General features: G+C 38.3%; 1 long non-coding RNA gene across 1 annotated transcript in view; it reads right to left on the bottom strand.

The window, feature by feature from the left end:
* Nucleotides 1-8037: 8037 nt before the first annotated feature.
* LOC146441159 (uncharacterized) overlaps nucleotides 8038-22545 on the bottom strand; it is a 161459-nt gene continuing 146951 nt past the window's right edge. Inside the window, exons 2-3 of the long non-coding RNA XR_014850410.1 lie at nucleotides 20094-20178; nucleotides 8038-8096 (exon numbers count right to left, since the gene is read on the bottom strand). This is a non-coding gene — a long non-coding RNA (uncharacterized LOC146441159). The remainder of the gene's footprint in view (nucleotides 8097-20093; nucleotides 20179-22545) is intronic.

Genomic DNA, 22545 nt, shown 5'->3' with positions numbered 1-22545 from the left:
GAAAGTTTATTCTCTTCTGCTAGATTGAGGTGCCATGGTCAACAACATCCCAGATACAGGGTCTTAAAATAAAAAGGAAGACCAAATGAAACTAATGGTTAGTGACTTTGCATATGTTTTATGTACTACTTGCTTTTTGTGCATGTGCGTTATCCCATTGCCAGGAGAAGTCCTTGCAAGAATGGGACACAGATAGACTGTTTGACAGTCAACACCACAAGGAACTTTAATTCAACTTTAAAACAAGACACACTACTTTTTTCCCCCTTGCATTTTAATTCACCTTTCAAAGATCTTTTGACTGTAATTTGGAAGTACTCTGAAAGGAATCTGACTCTTTCTTGCTCACCAGAAGTTTGTGTGCCCCAAGTAATTTCTTTTAAATTCATCTGGAAACAGTGCATCTGCACACATATTAAGAGCTGTGTTTAGTTTACCTCCATCTTTTTATTTTTCAGAGCATCTTTACTTAGAGAATAATTATGTGTTTAATGAGATTTCATGCCATCTTGATTAATCAAAAATGTGTTTCCTCCCTTGAATCTGCACTTGCTTTCTTGATCCCAGTGTGAAGTCTGGCCATAACTGCTGTATCAAAATCATTTTTATAGCAAGAATCTCTAGTGCCCAACACAACAGTGGGTTTTTTTCTTCAAAAGTATGAGATGATACAGAAGAGGCAGAAAATTCTACAAGAGTAAATGCTGAAATCAGTGGGCTAATGCAAGCTTCAGTATTGCCATTTAAAGTAAATATTTGTGGGATAGCAATGTGTCACTGATCCACAAACCTTTCTTTTAAATAATCTGTCTTCCAAGTCGAAAGAAAGCAAGTAGAATATTTTAATCACAGACTCACAGAAAAATAAAAGTTCCTTTAACCTTTCTTTGTATGTCAAATTCTACAATCCTCTAATCATCTCAGTAGCTTTCCATTGGATCGTCTCCAGTTTTCAACATCTTTCCTGAACTGGAGAGAGCAGAACTGGAAATCATAGTCCTGGTGTAGCCTCACAAGTGTTGTGGAGGTTGGAATAAACACATCCCCTTGATCCCCACTGTTTCCTTTCTTGCTAATGCAGTCGAGAACATGTTTTGCTCAGATTGATGCCCTCCAGAACCCCCCAGAGCCATTCCAGCAGAGCTGCCCCAAGCACCCAGACCCCAGCCTGTTCAGCTGCTTGCAATGAATCTGTTCCACATTTATTTTTTCTCTACACACAATGCAGTTCTTTTTGACTCAATATTTCAGCTACTGATTTTTGTTTAAATGGTGTTTATTCCTTCAAAAGTATCTGTTGTTTAGTTTTCATCCACCAACTTGGTAAGAGTACATTGTATCAAATTGTCTAGGTAAGAGTACATTGCATGACATCCTCTAGGTCTTTTATGAAACATGTTGCATAGTACTGGACAAAATATCCCCTGAGGAACTCTGGTTGTGTCCAGCTGTCAATTCAACTTTGGGACATTAATCACATCATTGAAGTTCTGAAGTTTAGCAGCATTTCACTCACCAGACAGGTTCATCTCTCCAGTTTACTTCTTACCATCTCATCAAAAAGGATATTGTGAGAAAACATGTTAAATACCTTGCTAAAATCAAAGTTATGTCAAGGTTTTTAGTGTTGCCTCCCTGTTTGAGACAAGCCATATTGAGGCTGTCTTGTCTGCCAAACTAGCAGCAGTGCTGTCCTTGGATTAGTGTGCCCACATGCTGTGCATTGTTTTACCTATTTCACTGCAATTATAAAGCAAACAAAGCAAAGACAAAAAGAGAGAGAATCCTCACAAATATTTTTCTTTCTTTCAAAAATGTGGTTCTCTAAGATATCCTGTTTTCCCATTGTTTCATTTTTCAGTGAGAAGTCTCAGAGGTCTCTGGGGGTCAAGGCCTTGTCTTAGAAGAAAGCTGGAATGGGAGCTGTGAAAAAAATCTCACTTGCAAAGTGGAGTGGAGGATTTGGGCCTTTTGCCAGTTCTGTGTGGGTATGATGATTTCAAGGCAGTTTGCCTTGCCTTTCTGTATAATTTTCTAGCAACAAAAATAGTTTTTGCATTAAAAAATGAAAAAGTGATGAAAAATAGCTTCTCCAAGTCAAGAAAAGAAAAAATAAGGCAACACTCAGAAAAGTAAATTTATCCTCACATGCATTAAATCCCTAAACCACCATCTATTTCATTTGGCTGAATTTCCTGAGCTGTGTTTTTCACTGCTGAGTTAAGTAGTCTTCATATTTTGCTGTTAACATGCTTTATGCTCATAGACCTTCAAACAAGTAACTATTAGGTCTTGCAGCATAAAGGCAAATCCTGGTTTAGTCCATCTTGCAAATTCCTTCAGCTTGACTTTTATGTAGAAAAATGTACAATAAAAAGAACATGCATAGTACTGTGTCACATTATCTTTCTAAGGTGCAGAGTAAAATCTTACAGTCTGTCTTTTGTTTATATAAAACTTATCAAAATTGTTTTGATTTTTGCCCATCTGTGTTGTTAATAGCCCATGGAATTGACTAAAATACTCCACATGCTCAGATATAGCCTGGTATGATGATCCCACACAGCATAGCTGAAGTAGGATCTGCATAGTACCATCCTTTCTTCTTTCATACATCAAATTGCTTGAAACATTTGCAGAAAACAGTCAATGTTACAAGACAGGTAACTCCCAATGCACCAGAACTTTTTAGCAAATCCATATCTGAAGCCAAAATTTATCCTGACGTAAAGAATCAAGTCCACACACATAGCTTCAGCATAAAATCTAGAGTGAAGATTTTAGGGGTGGGTTTACCTCTACATTTAAAAATAGCGTTTTGATATTTAAAGCCTATTAAAACTTGATAATTCATTTTCCTTTCACTGACAACAGTTTCACCAGGGTGTCTATATTTGCCTGCTCCTTTGTAAGTGAGGGAGGATCAGATACTTTTGAGTCAGTTATATGCCCAGAAAATGGTCAGACCAAGACCAATTGTAGCCATATTCTGCAATAACTCCAATCACCCACTTCTGCAGCATCTTCATTTAAGTGATTTTTAATTACTCTGTCATTTTTCATGTTCAGACAAAAATTTGAGCCTATGAAATTTGCTTTTGAGTATTGCCCTAATTTCAGCACAGGCCAAGGACACAAAATGAGGGGCGAAATATTCACAGAAAAAACCCAATGGTTTCGTATACCCTTTGAAGCATTATTTATTGTGAGGCACATCAGGTTTTCCATCAGTGCATTTTGTAAGGTGTATTGTGATAGAAATGGCATGGTGAGCTTGGCACTCTACTTCCAAAATGTAAACAGCCCAATCCATAACATGTTGTTACTTTGAATACGGTTTATTGCATTTGTTTTCACTGAGTGAAGAATGGACATTGTCTTTGCAAGTTGCTGAACTCTGATTTTAATAAGATGCAAGAAAGTGAAATATCCTTGCTCAATACACAAAGACTACACAGGCAGAGGAGCACAATAATATCTGCAGTCACTAATTCAATTAAAAATCTGTGGCTAAAGATATGGAAACATTTTCAAGGATGAAAATTAGAATATTTCTCCCAATTCTATCTTGCTTCATAAGGTAGACTCAAGATCCTCAAGTTACAGAATAGTTAAAGACAGTTCACATAAAATTCCAGGTCATCTCTTGCAGATCGTAGCAAGGTTAATTTGGGAATTAGAAGTAGTGCTCAGATTCTAACCCAGTAAAATCCACACTGAGAAAATCCCTTAATTGTGTGCACTGCTGTTTTTGAGAAAGGGAGCTCCTCTTGGTAATTCAAATACATCCCTGCTTCATGGAAGTGCTGTTGCTGCTGTTTACCAGTGTCTCCCCACAGACCTCTGTCCTGTGTGCTGTAAAATGGCACACAATTCTCTTACACAGGACTTCAGGTCAACTTGATTTATAATAACAACCACAGAATGTGTCCACAAAATCTCTGCACCTGGTGCTTTGCAGTGTCCTTTGTGAGGCAGCTCCTCTCTCCAGGCTAGGCTGGGAGAAGGAGCTGAAGTTTTTCTTGTCACACTTGGTGATACAGAGTGTGCCTGTGCCTAGGTCCACTCTGTCCATGCCCTTATAAGCAGTGATTCTGCTGGCAGTTCCCGTTCTTGTGAGGAGAAATTAATTCAATCTTTGTCTTTTTTGAAATATCTTTTTTTTCCCTAAACTATACTTGTTGAAGTGTTTTTTTCCAGGTTCTAGTTGTGTTGTGCTCTTGTATATCCTTCTCTTGGGAAAGCCTGACATTCACCTGCATGTGTGGTCATCATTAGGCCTTGTCACAGTGTTTATTCTTCTGACACTAAGTTAAAAAAAATCTTTCTTATATATCTGTCAAGTGTATGTCCCATATTTAAGCTGTTGCATCATTTTATTATTATTTACTGCTCAAATATTTGTGATCAGTGGCAGCAATAAATCCAGTATTTTCCATTTCTTCAAAGGCAGCAGGGAGCAAATGAGGGTGGAGTCTGTGTCCTTGAGCTGCACCTCAGCATACCCAAGGCAGTCTTATACAGACTGACTGCAAGTGTATTTTATAAATAGAAGAAGACTATTTTAAATGTCTTGTTAGATCTGAGTAAATATTTCCAGCATATTTTTGTGCACCCAAGGGTCTACTTCTGTTTGTGCTTCCCAGAATAGCAGAAAAAATTAAGCCAAAATTTGTTTTTATTGCCTTTTATAAAACCACTAATGCTTGGTCTATATTCTTACCTTGGTGTCTATTTAAATTGCAGTTTTGAGCACACTTTAGCAGTGTGATGTTTTTTCAACATATTTATAGCCATTTTGTTGCAAATTGCCCAGTGTTCAATGAATCAGTCTGACCAGATAATTAAACACAGATAATGCAGACCATAAGGAAGGTTCCAATCTTAAAAATATTGGCTTAAGACTGTCTCTTCATTATGAACAGAATTTTGATGGCATGTAGGAAATGGACACAAACAGTCATCCCAATTTTGATTGCTCAGATACGTGTCAAAGACTAAAAAGCACAAAACACTTCCGGGTGAATTCTGCCTTTCTGACTCAAGTTCCCACCTCCCGACTTTACAAAGACTTATTTCAAATCCTGACCTGAAGTCAGTGGTACCCAGATGATACAGTTTTATTTTTTTTCCAAATTAGGAAAGCAAAAAGTGCTGGTGGAGAAAAGAGATGCAACAGTTTCTGTCAAGTGTATAGAACCAGGGTCTTTTACTTCTATTTCTGACATTGAAAGAAAATTAAAAGACCTTATTACAAGACAAGGAGACTGAGAAAACTAGAAAAATAAAGGAGACTGTGAGTGAGTAGCAAAATGGATAAATAATTAATGATAAAAATCAGGCTGCTTTCCTCCAGAAGCTGTCTCTTGCATGTTGTCTTTGACTTAATAAAGCTATTTGTTCTTTCTTTTCTTTCTTAAAAAATGCTCTCCTACTATTTAGGAAAAAAAAAAAAGCTGAATATATCTGTATATATCTAATTATCTTCCTGTAAGCCAAAAATTTTCTTGAAAACAACAACAACAAAATCATTATCTTTGAGAGGACTTTAAAAGAAATCATCAGTGACCTTTTGAAAATGCATGGCTAGATTAGAGTAAGATTCCATAGAGACAATGTAATAGTTGATGATTAAGGTACTTACCACTAAATAAGTATCATTTTTGCAAAAGCAAAATATATTCCTGGTGCCCCCTGATACAGCAGAACATTTCTGCAAGCCAAGTATGAAAACAAAGCTGTCAAAATAAATGTAACATTGTGTTCCAGGTGCACCTCTCTGAATTTACAGCTCAAGCAGTGCATCCACATTCTGAACACGTTGGACTTTTCAGCTCTCTAAAGAATGATATCAGACTGTCCTCGATACAAAAGCTGTCCAGTTGCCCTTGGGAAATTCTCTCTCTGAAGTTGCTTCAAGCTCGGTGCAAATGAAGCAAAAGATCTTTGCTGGTGCAAAAGATACCAGCAAGAGGTCTGGGATGGATCAGGGGACCTAAGTACTGTGGCCATCCCCAGTGTTGCAGGCTTGGGCAAGGTAATACTTCCCTGGGTTTATATTATAATTTTTTCTCTGGTTTTGTTTGTTTATTTGTTTTAATCCCTTTTCCCCAGGCTTGAGCATGCAGAGCTGTAGAGAAACAACATTAATCAGCTGGTTCCTATGGATTTGGTGCAAATTTCTGTGTGAAACATCAAGTTCAAAGGCAGACCACATTCTCCCCTTTACAGGAGGAATGACTTCCTAAAAAGTAGAGGAGCAGGTGACCTTCAATATCTCTGCTAATTTTACTTCTCTCTGTTTGCTGGATGGGCATTTCTATGGTACAGAATAAGCTAGTCTAGTTTATTAAGTCCTGCTGTCATTCATTATGTTCAAGTTCACATCCTGTTACAAAGCAGAATTGATTGTATTGTTGTATTGGTGTCTTTTAAGAAGAATGCTATTAAATTTGGTAGGCTTACAGCTCAAAGACACTGCAGTGTACAAGAGAATCAGTTCCTCCATATCAGTATTCTGATTTAAATTATTCAGTTTGACAACAATTTAGGTTGCTGCTGTGCTGAGTCCTCTGATCAATACTGTCTCACTGCTTTTTTTTTCTACTCCCATCTTCTATTTTCAACTTTTGCTCTTAGTTTTCCACTTGGATTGTAAAGTCCTTGAATCACAGTCATTGCTTTGTTCTTTGCAAAGTGCCTAGAGCAATTCTGTCGTGGTCTGTAACTAGTGTGCCCAAACGGTGTTATAAATGTGTCGCAATTACTATTGATGCTGTGGTTGTTATTGTATCCATGACCATACAGGTGATAAATGAATTGCAGTAAAGTTGTAAGTTTTCTTTTTTATCACACAATGCATCCCAGGCATCTGCAGAAGGTGTTCTTGCTGCCACAGCCATAACTGCTGAAGAGATCCTGGCCTTGAGCAGAAGGGTAGTCCAAGTTTAACTGAGCCTGTGGAGTTCTTACTCAGGCTGTCAGAAAGCTTTCTGGTAATTAGATGGTGATAAGGAAACTCCCTGATTAACCTGAATTTTCAGTAAAGGTATAGCACCAAAATAGTCATCCTTCACTCACTGCAATTTTGCACCATCCTAAAGCAAGGAGAATACAGCCCAGGAAGGGTAAAAGAGCAATTAAAAACCAAAGCTCTGTGCCACCAGCCCTTTTGCTTCCACCGAAGGAAGATTTCACCCAAATCCCTCTATTTATGCAAGTAATCACTCAACTTTATGAAATCTACTGAACTGTATTTTTTTTCTGATTCATTATTACTGGCAGGCATTTAAGATGAGTATATTTGCCTACATATTATGAACCAAAATTTTATCACATTGGATTAATGAAACAATAGTACACACCATTATACACACATCCATGTACACACTCTGTAACAAGGTCTTTAGAAAATTCCTAAGGTCCTACAGCATCAAAATGATAAACCCTCACATGTCAGCTAGGCTTTCATATCTGACCCAAACCGAACCAAGTTCCCATCCTTTCCAGCATCCATTCCCTTGATTCCCAGATTGGCTTGGTGCTACATGTTCATTTTCTTTGCTTCAACTAAGTAGCAGCAGGAGGTTCTGAAGGGACAAGCTATGGACTCTTAACAGGAGTTGGACCCTAATGGTGGGTGGAGAAGGTAATGGATTCTCCTGAAAAAGTAAGGGGGAGGAGCAGCACCCTTTGCAGCACCTCAGCCTGAGCTTTTGGTGTTTGGTACAGTCTTGAAGGCCTCTCCTCACTGCTGAGGAAATGTCTGAGGTAAATGAAGTGTGGCTAGAAAGATTATTCAATCTGAAATGTCTATGAGTCCTCAGCCCCTCTTGTGAGGTTGTCAAAAGTTTATTAGTGACTTTATTCTGACAAAGACAATACCTTGATGAGCCAAAGAAGCTTCTGGCTCTTGTGACTCATTGAAGTTCACTTTAAAAGTAATCTCAAACATCCAGTCTGTCAATCATCAATTAATGACGTCAGGTAAATTGGGGGAGCTGGAAAAGGGGATTTATCTGGGAGAGAAAGAAAGAACTCACCAATTATCCCCATCTTCCAAGATCCTCTTGTTACTTGTTCACAAAATTAATAGCCTGGAAACAGCTGACGTTATTCTAGTAGGGCTGTGGGGGTTTGGTAACTTACAGTAAGGATCACTATGGCCAAGGAATGTCCTGGAAGAATAATTGCCTCATTTTCCTAGTGTTTTTCACCTCTTCCTGATATATGACTGAAAGCTAAGGTGAATGTTGGTCAACACCTATAGTCTTTGAGATGCTACACACTCAGTAGTTGTGCTTCTGTTAGCAAAAGTGGGTACACTGAAGTGCTCCTGTATTTTAAGCCTCCTAAGGAGAAGCACATTGTGCCCTCTATTCCCTAAAGAAATCCAGACGAAGTCCTTTATGTAGGAAGCTCTTTTTTCATTATAAAAAGTACAACAGCTACTAAATGTACCAAAATGAGTTCTTTTATCTCTAATAAAAAAGCAATTACTTCTTCATGCAGCAGAAATCCATGGTGTTCTTGCAGATGGTTTTGTCACTAGAGAAGTGTCAAACCCCTATTGCCAAATGGCAAAGCCCACTTGTGAGTTAATGATGCATTTGGGGTTTTAGTACTCTAGTGACAGAAGGAACTGTAATGAATCTCACTGAACTTCATTTCAGGGCATGAACCTGATATTCAATGGGTTGGAAAAAGTCACCTTCAAGGTTGTCAAACCACCACGCTACATTTTGTTTCTGTGCACCATGTTTTTTGTTACCTTAGCTCCTCAAGATGCAGTTTCACTTCAGGCTGTATCGCTGAAGTGCAGCAGTCTATCAAAAGCTGAACAACATGCATAACATTAATTGCTTCCAGATTCTAGGTCAGAATATTAGTCTAAAAATATTCCTGTAGCACAAGGGTCTTTAATGTAGTAAACATGCATGTGCAATAAATTGCAGAATATCATTTTTATTACCTATATTACAGCTGGAGAAAGATTTAGGGGGAACCAAGGAACATGTCCAGTTCTTTGATTCAGGCTCGTCAGCCTTATTTGTGCTTTCCTGGAAAATGTTCAGAAGCAATGAAAAATACTGCATTGTTTTTCTGTACACCTCCCCCGCCTTTAAGCAATTTCAGGATGTATTGGCACAAATGTGCTTTTACTGGTTCCTGTAATCTTTAATGTATTCAAGATATGGCTGCAGCAACCTGAAAAACAATTAGCATCTGTAAAGCAGTCTGTGACCATGAGATTACTTCACAAAATGAAGATTTAACATGCAACTTGCCCAGAAATTAGTTGTGTTTGGGTCTGGCTCTTCTGTTATTTTCTTCCTTTATTGATCCCTTCAGGCAGAAGGAAACGGTGAGTTATCTGATTAAAATGTGTGCAAAACTGTAGGGAAATCCTACACAGCTGCTAATGCCACCTGATTTGATGTTGGAAATACATTCAGCTAAATATTAGTCTAAATAAATAGAGCTTCTAAATGATTTTAGTAGTTTGTTAAATAATTTCAGAAAGGTCCAAAGTAGTGCAAAAGCAACAACAGACAGTTCCATTTTTAAAACAAATGCTAACATATAAATGATAAAGCAAGTAAATGTTTGTCTAGTTTTTAAAAGTATACTTTTATAGCATGCATACTGAAGGGAATATGGATTTTTTTTTTTCCCCAAAGGTCCAGTTATTTGTTATTTGTGAAACACTTACTAAGGTTTGTTAGATTGTTGAAATATTTCAGTAACAGAGAGTCAAACTGAGCTGGTAATGTGCTTACAAAAGGTTCTGAAAGCACAGGCAAGCACCTCAACAGCTAATTATTCAGCCTAAAACAAATCTGAAAGCTGTTTAATTTTCCTTGTGTATTATTCTACAGAGAAGGTGACACGGTCTGCAAAAGGCATGTATAGGCTTGTTTGCATATTTTCCAGCACATTTGACAAAAGTGTTTTTCTAACTCTATCATTTTGAATTTGCAAACTTGTAACAGGAAAAATAAAAGAGGAGCACAACTGAAACCACCCGGGGTGTTTTTCTGGGATGAGAGTTCAACTCAACTTCATTTCAAAACAGATTTATAAATTGCTACATATTTCTCTGAAAATTGAGCAAGTTAATAATCTTTTTCACATTCATTTTACAGTGAAACTGATATAGGGTGGAAGGTTATTACAATGTGCACATGGCAGATTGCATTCATAATTCAATCCTGTTGCATATGATGCAAATTTTGCTTGGTTTCTTGTGAAACAGTGAGAGTAGTCCTGAGATGCATTTTGCCTTCTAGTGGTACTACTTAGTAAAGAGTAGTTCTCTGTAGGGGAACCATGTGGGAACAACTCAGCCATTTCTGCATTCCAAGCAGCAAAATAAATATTTTTCCTTCATTGGAATGAGATACTGGACATGGAGGGTTATTAACAGTAATCAAATTATTTCCCTGTCAATGCCAAATGCAAGACGTGTGAAAAGAATACCATACTTTAGGACATTTCAGAGTACTCAAAATCCCCTGTCCCTTCCTTTATGAATACGCTATTATTTTGTTGAATGAGTACAAAGAGATTTATGGCTCACATCTTGCTTAATGGCCTCTATAGGATATTCTATTTCAAGGACACATAATGCTTTACAAAAAGTTAGAATTCTTCACATACCTCTTCTGTACTGGGCCTAATTTTGCACTATTTGTCAACAATTGCTCTCCAAAGTCCTCCCACTGTTGATCTAAATGCTCCCAGAGTGTCCGTAAAGCCACAGGCAGACATTCATTTTCCAAACCGTTTGCCAGCTGAAAACACTACTGCTCCTCTGCTGTTTGTTTTTGACCTCTGCCAAGGGTTATCATCCCAGCATTGCCAGCAAAGAACAGATCACAAGAGGAATCTCTAATCTATTCCAGGCAAAACCAGTCGGGGTTGACTTAGTTAAATGGAGTATGAGCCAGAGCAGATGACCTAATCCAAGACTGACTTGGAAGCACCCATGCCGTACAGTCCAGCAGCTGGACTGTGAGGGTTGTACCTCCAGCTGGAGGACAGCGAGGGGCAGGGGGTGTGAGGTCACAGCCCAGCATCACTGGACATAGATGGTCCATCAAGGTCCTCAGGAAGGCACAGAGGAGTATTGGCTAGGGGCAGGGATAGTCATAAAATGCTCTGGTACGCCCACACCAAAGGCGTACCATTCTTCACATGTAGTGATCCCAGAGTTATTTTGATATTGAAATAATGTCTTACAAATATAATTGCACCTTCCCTTTCCAGCTGCCTCATGTCGTGATAGAAAAGGCATGGACTGTTCCAGGTTTTGTTTTTTGTTTTGTTCTCAAAAACAGAGGTAGTTTAAACTTTCATGAATGATTACCAGATGAAGATTGTCAGACTTTTACAAGCAGTTTACAAGTTATTCCCTTGTGCATCTGTGAATATTTACACTAAGGGAATTAGAGAAAAGTGAGTGAATAAATTGCTGATCATGGGTTATCTTTTGGGGTTACTGATGGATGCTATTAAAATGGAGGAGGGAACCGGTTATAAAAAAACTGTACTGCTAAAAGGGAGTTTCAAGCTAAACACAAGTCAGTGAGATGATATTATTAACACATGACACAGTTATATAATTTCTAGAACTTCTGTTTGAAGAAAAAGGGCACATGAGAGAAGGTCACTAGAAAAATATTTCTTTCCAGTACCCTCTAGACATTGGCTTTGTGGTTATGTTTACATTTGCTATTGCCGATTGAGATTACATCATAGATGTTTCCAGATAACTAATAAAGAACAAAGACAGTGATAGAATGAGCAACATCTGTGTACATAAATAAATTTTTCCTATGGTTAGCTTTTACAAAGGCACTCCCAATTTCTGCTATTCACCAATTGCACTTTGCAAGCACAACTCTAAAGATAAAGACATTTTATGCATTCTAATACAAGCCAAGTTTGTGACTGTACTGACTTTGTTTAAAAATGTTTGCTTCTCTCTTTTTTAACAAAATCAGAAAGCTATTTGAAAGAAATTGCTAAAACAGAATCACATTGCTATTACCTTCCTTTAAAATGCTGAGACAGAGAGAAAGGAAAAGTTTCTGTCTTTTCAGAAAGATTCATACACATTCATTTTGAGTTTCTGTTTTCCTTTTTCCTCTTCTTATTATATTCAGTGTAGAGTTAAAATCTGTTCTGTTACAAAGCTTATCTTTTTCATGTCAGCTTATGCTGTCTGCTATATCGCAAAATGCAGTCAAGTTTCAGATTGAAATGGAAGTCAGTTTAGAAAAAACAGAGCCAATTTACCTACTCTTTGAGGTTCTTAATAACATTAGAAATATACATGCATCATAGCAAGGTCTCAGAAGAGTGATTTTGTTAAAAGACAATCATCAAATAAAGTATGGATTTTTAACAATCAAAGGATGAAAGTGCACTTAACCTTAGTGGCAGAGTGTGCATGTAATGACAAATTTCATCTTAAAGGGCTTGATCTGGCTGCTGCTGAAATCAATGGCAAAACTTCCACATACTTTGGTGAAGAAAGGAACAGGTCAAAAAAATTACATACTGATTTAAGGCAAACCACTGTTTTCTGCAGACGTAATACAGTCTGGATTTTGTGTATCTTCAATATCTAATAGATGAGTTGGGATAGGACTAGAAAGTCCATTGCATTCCAGACCTTAATTCCACTGTAGTGTGTAATAATGAATTGTCCAAATTTTAATTCATTTACACACATCCCATGATAACTGACCCTTCTTGTTTAGACACCAAGTTATAATTACAGTATTCTGTCTCTTTGGGGAAAATGATAACAGGAACCACTGGAATAGATAATAATCTTATGATTGCATGACAGTAGTATTGATTGATGTTGGGGAACTCGACCCACGGCACATCTGGGGCCAGGGTCTGACTGCTCTTTGCACCAGACTCCAGCTTGGTTCATGAATGTCAGTCGGGACAGAAAGGCAAGACTGGTAGTGGTTCAGAGATGAGCAGGTAGTATGTTTTTCTGATCTTTTCCACCCTGTCTGAAAGCAGTTCTTTTTATTTCATAGTGCTGTTGGCTGGGAAAAGATTTCTAACCCAGATATCAGTGTTTTCAGAGTAAAAAGCTCCATTTTTTAAGAGGCAGGCTAGCAATGGCCAGAAATTTTCCACTCTCAGGTTGCACCCAAGGGCTTGAAAGTGCTGCAGTACACTTTGGGTAATAACCTATGAGAAAAAGGATTAAACATTTAATAATAGAAATGGAAATCAGAGTTCTGAAAACAGCCATCTGAGCTCAGTGCCTAGATTGGGATTTTCTCTCAGGATATTTACCAAGCAATTGGATGGAGACAGACTCAAGCACACATTCCCCTGGCAGATCTGAGCACTTGCTTGAGGTGTTTTTTATTATCCGGACTTGTTCAAATAACAATTAAGAGCAAGTGTAGCACATGCTAATCTCCTTCTTTCATTCTATTCCCTCCCTATTGTGGTCAGTGGAATACAAATGTCACTTTGTCATGCTTCTCTGGGATACTAAATTCTTTGAAGTGTAGATTCACTACATCTGATTTGGTTTTCCTGCCCAAAGAGGCTTTGCTTCATTTTGCATCTGGATTTTGACTTGACCCTGTCCTAACATTCTGCAGCTCCAAACTTATTTATGCTAATTTGGACGGGTTTAGCATATGTTGGGAATAAATTATGGCTTGCTGCAGTATTTAGAAAATTTTTTTTTCAAACTCTTTACCAGCACATTCACCTATTATTTTTCTCAGTTCATCATTGCCATTATACTTAATTAAAAGTGATAAAAAAATGTCACAAAGTAGAATGAGATTTCTGAACTGTAGAACCCCACCATACACATTTTTAAATTCATGAGGCTCCATAAAGATGTTCAACAGGCATTTCATACACGTGTGTGTCCAGCACATAATTTTATATATTACTGATTGTGTACAGGTGGAAAAACTGGAATACAAAGACCCTTTTCAGTTTTGCAGATAATTTTTAAGTTAATCTATCTTTTAAACTGTAGTTTTGGGAGTGTCATTAATGCAATTGTTTTTGCACTGCATCTGGTGGGTGTGCAGACATGCCTCAAACAGCTCAGTACATCTTACATGGGTCTCAGAAGCAGCACAAACTTCAGAGTAGTTTAATTCATCCTGATTCTGAATAGGGAAACAAACCCTCACTGAGCTCTGTGATGTTCACATACGGATTCACATATCCAGCCTTATCTGGGCCACACTACCTCAGATATCTCAGACCTTGTAGGTTCCAATGTGAACACAGATGGTATGACAAGCTGGGTACCTAGGCCTACAAATGGCTACTGAGTGGCTTTCCTTGTAATAAATAAATACATGCTTACAACACTGTCCTCAAATTCCATGTGTTCAACCTCAGCAAACCAAGGTATCAAGTCAGCTTCACATAAAAACTCTGACAGAGGCTGTAAAATTCAAATTGACAAATGGGGTTTATTAATGTTACTGAAGAAGCCTTTACCTAGAGTTTGCCTTGTATTTACCTAATTCCAGTTTTCAGGTTTGCTTCATTTTAGATCTCCAGTAATACAGGGAGAATCATGCAAAAAAAAAGCCTTTAGAGATCTAAAATAATATTAGACCTTTCTAGTTGCCAGACTGTTAACACTTGTTAAAACAAAGCAAAACTTTTTCAAAGATGAAAAATTTGGAGCTGAGAATGGAAGCCTACTTCTATAAAGCAGTCCTCTCCAAAAACATTCTCACAACTTACCAGGGTTGATGTAGATTCATCAATAATGCATTCCTACCCCTCCATGTCCACAAACACAAATTTGATTCCACCTCTCTCTGTTCACTACCACACAGAAATTTGCCTCTGTACATGTCTCATATTTGTCATGACTGTTCAAATAAGTTCAGATTTACTAGAGATTTTATTGTGATTTAATTTTTGTAGGCTGGAGTGCCCATAAGCATTCTGTGTCTGTCTTGTGCAATGATCTTTTTTTTTTTTTTTAATGTGAGTTAAAAGATGGATGATGTGCAAAATGAATCCTATCAGGTCCTGAAAGAGATACTTAATGTTTCATCTTGTCTTATGATTACTGGTTAGGAAAAAAAACATTATTGATTTAAAACTCAAAGGCTTTCTATTTCTTAGCTGTGTTCTGGCACACATTAAGCAACCTGCCATGCTAAGTTTATTTATTGGGTACTACAGATGAGTGTTTATATTTTTGAAGAGCCTTGTAGTTTGGGAAAAATAAAAGCATACCTGGTTTATATCCAGCTCCAATTTCAACTGAATTCTCCCACAGGTAGGAACTGAAGGGAGGTGATAAGTTTTTCAGATTATACCTTAAGTCTCCCGGTTGAAAATGACACAGCAGCCTTAGAACATCTCAAACAATTAGAAGAGAGGTGAGGATCCAGGGGAAATAGAAAGCTGAGGGAGCCCAAGGTAATAGGTTGAGGTTAAATTGGATGGGACAGATAATCAGACTGGACTTGTAGTCCCTGCTGTCCTCCTGGAGGTAAAGTCTGTCCATAAATAAGACCATCAGAGTATGATTCTGTAAAGACATATGATGATCAAGGTCACAAATCAAAAGTAAGGTGAACAAATTAATATTTTTTCAACAAATTTAATACACAACATAGTATAGATTTTACAAGTGCTGTGTTCAGAAATTCAATCCAGAATGGAATTTCAATTATATCAGGGGAAGATTCATTCTAAAACATCAAAAAAACACAAAAGCACATATTTTTACCATATATTATAAATGTGCTACTTATTCTTAAGCATTAAGATTTTTGTGGTTGCACATGTATCTTTTTTCACATACTGCTGCTGCTGCAAAATGTATTTCATTCACAATGACCAACAGAAATATGATGTTTATAGATCAGCAGAAAAGACTGTGTTCATAAAAAGGAGTGTGAAATCACTCAGCACTCACAGCACTTGATATTTTCAAAGGGTTGCACTCGCATGAATAGAGAGATTGTAATTGACTCTACTGCAGACTGAGTGATGAAGATTTATCCCTTTAACAGATAGAAAAAAAAATTGGTGGGAGGCTGGGGGTGTGGATGGGAAATGAATTTCCTCATTTTACCTGGTGGAGGGACAACTAGAAGAGACCAGATGCAGACAAGAACCTATATTTTTCCATGGCTATAGTATTTCAGTATGTTTATTCTTCTCTGTGAAAAATAAAGAATATGGCAAAACGTGCCCATTTCCAACCTTAGTGGCCTCACAGGACAGAACATCCATATCTGAATACATAAATTCAGAAATATACTGAAATGAACCAAGTGAATTAGCAGACCTTCTGCATTACAAATATAGGTGAACATATGGGGGGAAATCCACTTGCTCCTGCTTTCCGAATACTCAGGTGGTTCAAAGAGAAAAGAGGGACCACTGGCAGCTTCTGCTACTTCAGTGTTTCTGCTGAATGAAATCCTCTCTTCTCCAAACCAGGAAAGATGAAGGTAAGATGCAGAATATTCCAACATATAAAAGGCAGGTAACATAGTGGTAAGGTAACCGTCAGTGACATTGCTACTCTGTCCCACAGCAACAAGGGTGGAAGAATGTTTTTGTGCACTTTCGCTCCATTCAGCTAGGAACAGGCATTTTCACCACTGGTCTGGTTTGCTGGGGAAATCTGAAAGCCACTGTTGTTACACAAGTAACGTCTTTGGATGTTTTACATCCCTCTGGGAAGCATTGGATAGAAAAAAAAGCACATTCCAAGATGCACAGAAGCTCAGAGAAATCAAGTGTGTATTACCCCAAAACCTCTAGAGTGCCTCTTACAGGGGCAACAGTGTGTTCCTTCTGTTATAAGCAGGACACACAGATCTGCTTCCTGTGATCTCAGACTTAGGAAGAATATATTCAGAAGTGTCTGGAAAAAGTATAGCGTTAGATGACACCATATTCATACAAGCAAGGGATTTACACTTTCTGACAGGCAACATTCATTCGGTAGAAAGTTTGCCTACAGGTAGTTGTTGTGCAGAGACTGAGCATGCCTGAGTTAGGAGAGCACTGGTATAACTCCCAGCTAAGTTACAGCTCTGTGTGAGGGTTTTTTCTTCATGGCATGCTCTTGATGTGCATGGGAAAACCACTCTACCTAGGTGACATTAGATGACAAGTGGTCCCCCAGCACTCATACACCTTGATAAAGCACAGTGGGCTCATGGTCATATATTGAAATGCTGCAGTTTGACAGTACCAGCAGGGGGGAAAAAAAAAATATGTCTCATCTCCTCTAATCTAATATCATCTAATACATAACAGTATTACAATGATTATTGCAATTTACTCCATGTTAAAGACTGGTTTGCCTTTCTCCTTTCCTTCTCTAGCATCCCCTGAATATGTAACCCCTCTCTTTTTCATGTAGTTTTCCTATGCTTGGAATTCAAGCCTGTGGCTAACCCACAACATAGGCTTTCAAGTACAAATCTTGATTTTTCAAAGGGTTGTAAGAGGCATGTGTCATCTGGGAAAGCATTAAACAGCTGAGTGCTCTGAGGAGTTTCTAGTCTAGGCATCTTCCAAACTCTGCATATTAAGAAATTAAGCATTTTTGCTTTGAGCCATGTTTAATGTCTCGAGTTTCCTGTGGAATAGGAGGGGTAGATAAGGTGATGGTGAAATAAATCTAGTGGAAATTTCACAGAGTTGAATCTTTATGCTCTGTATCATCAAGGCATAGCCAATTTCAAGGCATTCAAGTGATTACACAAAGTTTAGGGGAGCTCTTCATGCAGTCCTTGAGAACAAGATTTTCAGGTATTCTTAGCTTGGATTCTGATACTTGTCATATCTGATGAACAGACACTGATCCCAAATGCTTGTAATTTTTTTTTTCCAAAACTACCAGTTGCTTTAGTACATGATATTACTTGTCCTAACAGCCTTTGTCTCCAGATAAATGAGAACACACACTGTGCCCTGATGATCTGCAGGGCTTGCCAAGGTAAAAACTGGTCTTTCACCTGCAGGGGACATTCTCATGTCTTCTTTTCTGGGCCATGAAATGATGGCCTCTGGCTGACATCAGATAAGTCCACATCACAGACTCTTCAGGCTCAGGCTTCCAGCATGGCTATCCATGTTCACCACTTAGCACAGTCAGACTGACTTATATGGAAAGTAGAATGCCTCCCAATACCCTATAGATAGTCCTAGAGCACATTGTATGATATATATCATACTTGATATCATGATATATATCCTTATCCTTGAAGGATAAGGAAACAAAACTCGTGGTGCAATATACCAAAAGCAAGGCAGAGGCTGCCTCTTGGGTACAATATTTGACTATACAAAGACTAGATTCTACCACACTCTAGTTAACCATAACCAAAATATATTAACAGAAAAAGACTACAGAGTTTTCCTTCTGTTCTTTATGTTCTTTATGTCTCTAATCTGAATTATGTTTCCTATTTAGTTCCTGGAGCATTGAAAGATATCATGATAACCAGATTTGAAATATACTGAGATTGATGGAAGATGAGGAAAAAAATAGAAAAAAATAAAGGCACTTTTCCCTCCCTTTTTTGATTGAGTTTGATATTGAGTTTGATTGAGACAGATCTTGGATGTGAATCAGACAGGTAATTTATGTGAACAAAGCTTGCAGTGGTCTGGTCACAAGCAATTTGCTCACAAGTAATCAAATACTACCCAAACTTCACTATGCATATGTGTAAATCAATGTCATCCCCTATCCTATTCCATAGTAACAGACTGGCTTTCTCCAAAACAGTATAGTATCTGTCACAGTGTGCCAGAAAACATAAGAATGTTGTATCTGGACACTGAAATAAAGCCCAGTGCTTTAGAGAATGTTATCTTACATGCAGACCCCAGAAATTGTGTATCTGCACATGGAATAAATTTTCTATTGTCTTTTTGTTTTCTGTGCTGCTATCAAAGGCAATTGATAAAACAATTATTGATGATCTATTGCTAGAACTTACTATTAAAAATAAAGTATTGACAGAAATGCTTATTTTAAAAAATCTCTGACAAAATTTCAGCCTCCACCCTAGAAGTTTTCTTTCCTGTGCGCCCCAGAGTCGGTGCCTCATGAACTGTCTCTGCCCCTATGCTCAGCTGGACACATAAATCACTGGCACTTGTGCACTACCCACCCTAACCATGCCTATGAAATATTCTCTCTCCACATTACCAGTGCTAGTTTGCTGAACATCCTCAATATACGGTGATCGGTAGGGCTTGACAGCCCTCAGCAGAACAGCTTAGGGAAATGAAAATGGCCAAAAGGATCAGTTCAGCTGTCATAACCATCCAGGCTTCCCACTCCTAACCCAGCCTTACCTACACCAACACTACAGTCTTACCTGATGTTTACATTACTGTAGAAATACTAAGGCAAATATTTCCATTACTAGCTGCATAATGGCAACCCACAGGCAGATTATTTGTTTCAAAATCAAAGCCCACTTAAGGATCCGAAAAGCCTCACTAGAAAACTTGAGATCTCTTTTAAGAGGGAGAATTTTTTTTTGTCACTACAGGTGCAAATACCTACTGAATACTGGATAAAAGGCCAAACACCTCAACACTTCCAGCAAAGCAGCTCTTTGCTTTTAGAAAAGATGTGCAAAGAAGGCGAATGTGAAAATCCCCAGAGGGCAACCTCTACCTTGGAGAGTTTTGCATGTTGCGGGGACTGAAACGGGTGAAGAAAAATAGAATCTGCAAGTCATCTGTGTAAACTGACAGGAGCACCTCCCAGCTGTGGACACACAGCTTGCTTGCAAATACTTAACTAATAACACAGCTATTTCCAAAGTCCAGCTTATTTCCAGAAAGTCCCACCACATGCTTACTGCTTCAAACAGGGTGAAGTCTGAATTAGATGCCAAAAAGTCATGTGAGCCTGCCCCAAAGAGTCTTGGAAGCTGACATGACCCTTTTATCTCCTTTGGAAATAGTACTGCAACAATTTAAAAAATCCTTTTTACTGTAGCTGGCAGATAGGCTTCAATACATACTCTGATATATCCAGATCAGCACATATAGGCCTTCACTCAATGTACCTCATCAAATGTATTTCAGTCTGCAAATCTGCCCCTTGGATAGCAGGGCTGACCAAAGGGATCACTGAAAGTATCTTGTCTGCATCTGCAAGAAATTAAAGAACCAAAGAAACAATTAGCATATTTTTCAAATTATGTTGTTTAGTCACAAAGATTCAATATTTGGCTTGCCTAAAAATGTAATGTTGACAGTGATTTGCAAGAGGCAGAAGACTGACCCTTTGGGCAGCCCTACCCAGTTCATCTGTCACAGCTGCTTTGAGGCCAGCAAGAGCAAAAGCTGTAGATCTGGAGGAGCTCAAGGCCTCAGAGCAAGACTTTTTTGTCAAAACCAGAGGTATCTAGTTGTTCTTGGGTATTGAGGCAGGGAATTCTGTCAGTCTGTTTTGCTACATTGCTTCACTGACCAGAAATGCAAGGCAGTGACAGAATCAAAACTAGTGTTTTCAGTCTCTTCCCTCTCGTCTCAAAGACACCAGGCACACCTGCTCTTTTGAACATACCACACACAACTTTTAGCCCTCTCAGCCTCTTCAAAAACCTAATCTTATACTGGGGCAGTCTTAGGCCATTCCCTCTTCTTTGATCATGCTTCTTTTCATTCAGTATCTCCAAATATCTGCATAGCATATCAACACTGAGTCAGAGGGGCACAGACAGAAAAGTTTCTCATGGATCAAAGAATTTCTCTTGACAGATACAATAAGACCATTCAATACAGGGGATACTGACTCTTTTGGGGCATTTTCATAAGCCACGGCAACAGAAAATTAGGTTCCTATTACATAGCATTTAGTATTACAGCAGTAATGTTTAATTTTTTCATCCCTTTTTGTTAAAGAATTTTTACTTTTCAGAAAGAAAATGCCTAAAATGTCACTTGGAGCATATGAGATCTATTAAACCTGAGAAATGAGAGATTGCTGTCAAAATTGCATATGTTGTATGGGAATTAGTTTGCATTCAGGGTCGTTTTCAAAAAGTGCTGAGACTTAACTTATTTTCTACTCAATAAGGTTTATTGAACAGCAATATTGCTCTATCTCAATAAGCTTATTTAATGTTCAGGCCCATGCATTACCTCTGACCAGATCCAATGTGTACCTCGCCATACATACACTATTGCTACAGCTGTTTGAATGAGCAGGATGGCTCAAGGGATTATAAACTGCAAAGGAACATTGAGCATAATGCTAGTATTTGGTGTCCTTCTGCAATGCACAAGAAAAACACTCAGTTTCCCTTTGAAATATCTGTAAGTGATCATTTTCTTTAGTGGAAAGAAACTGCAATGGAAAATTGTACCTCTCATTGAGAACCCAAATAGCACTGAACTCCAGAATCTAAGGCATATGCCCTGATTATCCATGAATTATATGAGAATTTGCCCTTCTCAATCCTTGCAGAATTGCGCTTTGCTGATAATCATTACAAATGTCTCTTCAGATTTTATAGGGATATATATACAAATGACACCATAAACACAGAATACAGCACAGCCTTGAGGCAAATAGAATTTCTTACACTGAACTGTGGGGTACTTCTGCAGAAGCAACAGTGTCATTTCCCAATTACTACATTAGTGCAAGATAAATATGAGTTAACAGAAGAATCCAGCTGCCAGGCTCCAAAACAAAAGAAAAGGCACTGTCATGTCATAGAGATTTTCCTGCTGCTTTATTCTCCTGTCTGCTCCTGTGCAAACACTCACCTTTTTTAATGAGGAAATGGTCTGTAAAGCTGCAAAAATGAAAAATTAGATATATATTCAATTAGCTGCAGTACTGTTGGCATGCCACTTCAGGTCAGCTGGAAAGCTTTGAAAAGCAAGACATTTGTAACTTAAAGTAGAAAATCTGAATGCAAACTCAGCTGGCTTAACTATGAAGCTCTTTTGGCAAACCACTGGAAAACATAATTGAATGTAGCCCTCCTGGGAAGGAACCCTAATAAACTGGAGGACAACTTGTCTGCTAGCATTTTGATTTTGCCTTCACAGTGTTCAGGTCTTTGTGCGATTACAGAAGTAAGTTTCACTTACAGGAATGATTACCCTACGCAGTTACAGGTAAGGGCCTGTTTTATCCTCCCCCTGCAGCTAACATCCATCGAAGAAATGGCTTTCTATACATAGCCTGCTTTCCATGAGTTTATTTTCAAAGGTTGACCATCATTTTACAGGCGCAGGCGACACCTGAACAATTTAGTCTGGCATATTTTTGTGCTTACAGCCCATACCAGGGTAACAAATGTGATGAGCTGCACACCTGACTGAGTGGCTGCTGTGCAGGCAGAAAACAGAGACACATTTTAGCTGCCAGCCTGTGCTGCACCTGCAGGAACACTAGTTATGCCAGTGACATTATGTATCTACACAGAAATAAAAGGTGAGGGACATTGCTAGAGGGGAACTGTAAGGGAACACATGGTCTCAATTCACTACCCATGACAA

Source organism: Lichenostomus cassidix, chromosome 2, assembly GCF_008360975.1.
Source record: "Lichenostomus cassidix isolate B80296 chromosome 2, HeHo_3.0, whole genome shotgun sequence".
Lineage (NCBI taxonomy): Eukaryota > Metazoa > Chordata > Aves > Passeriformes > Meliphagidae > Lichenostomus > Lichenostomus cassidix.
The sequence above is the reverse complement of the archived record's forward strand: the minus strand, read 5'-3'. Positions and strand labels throughout refer to the sequence as shown.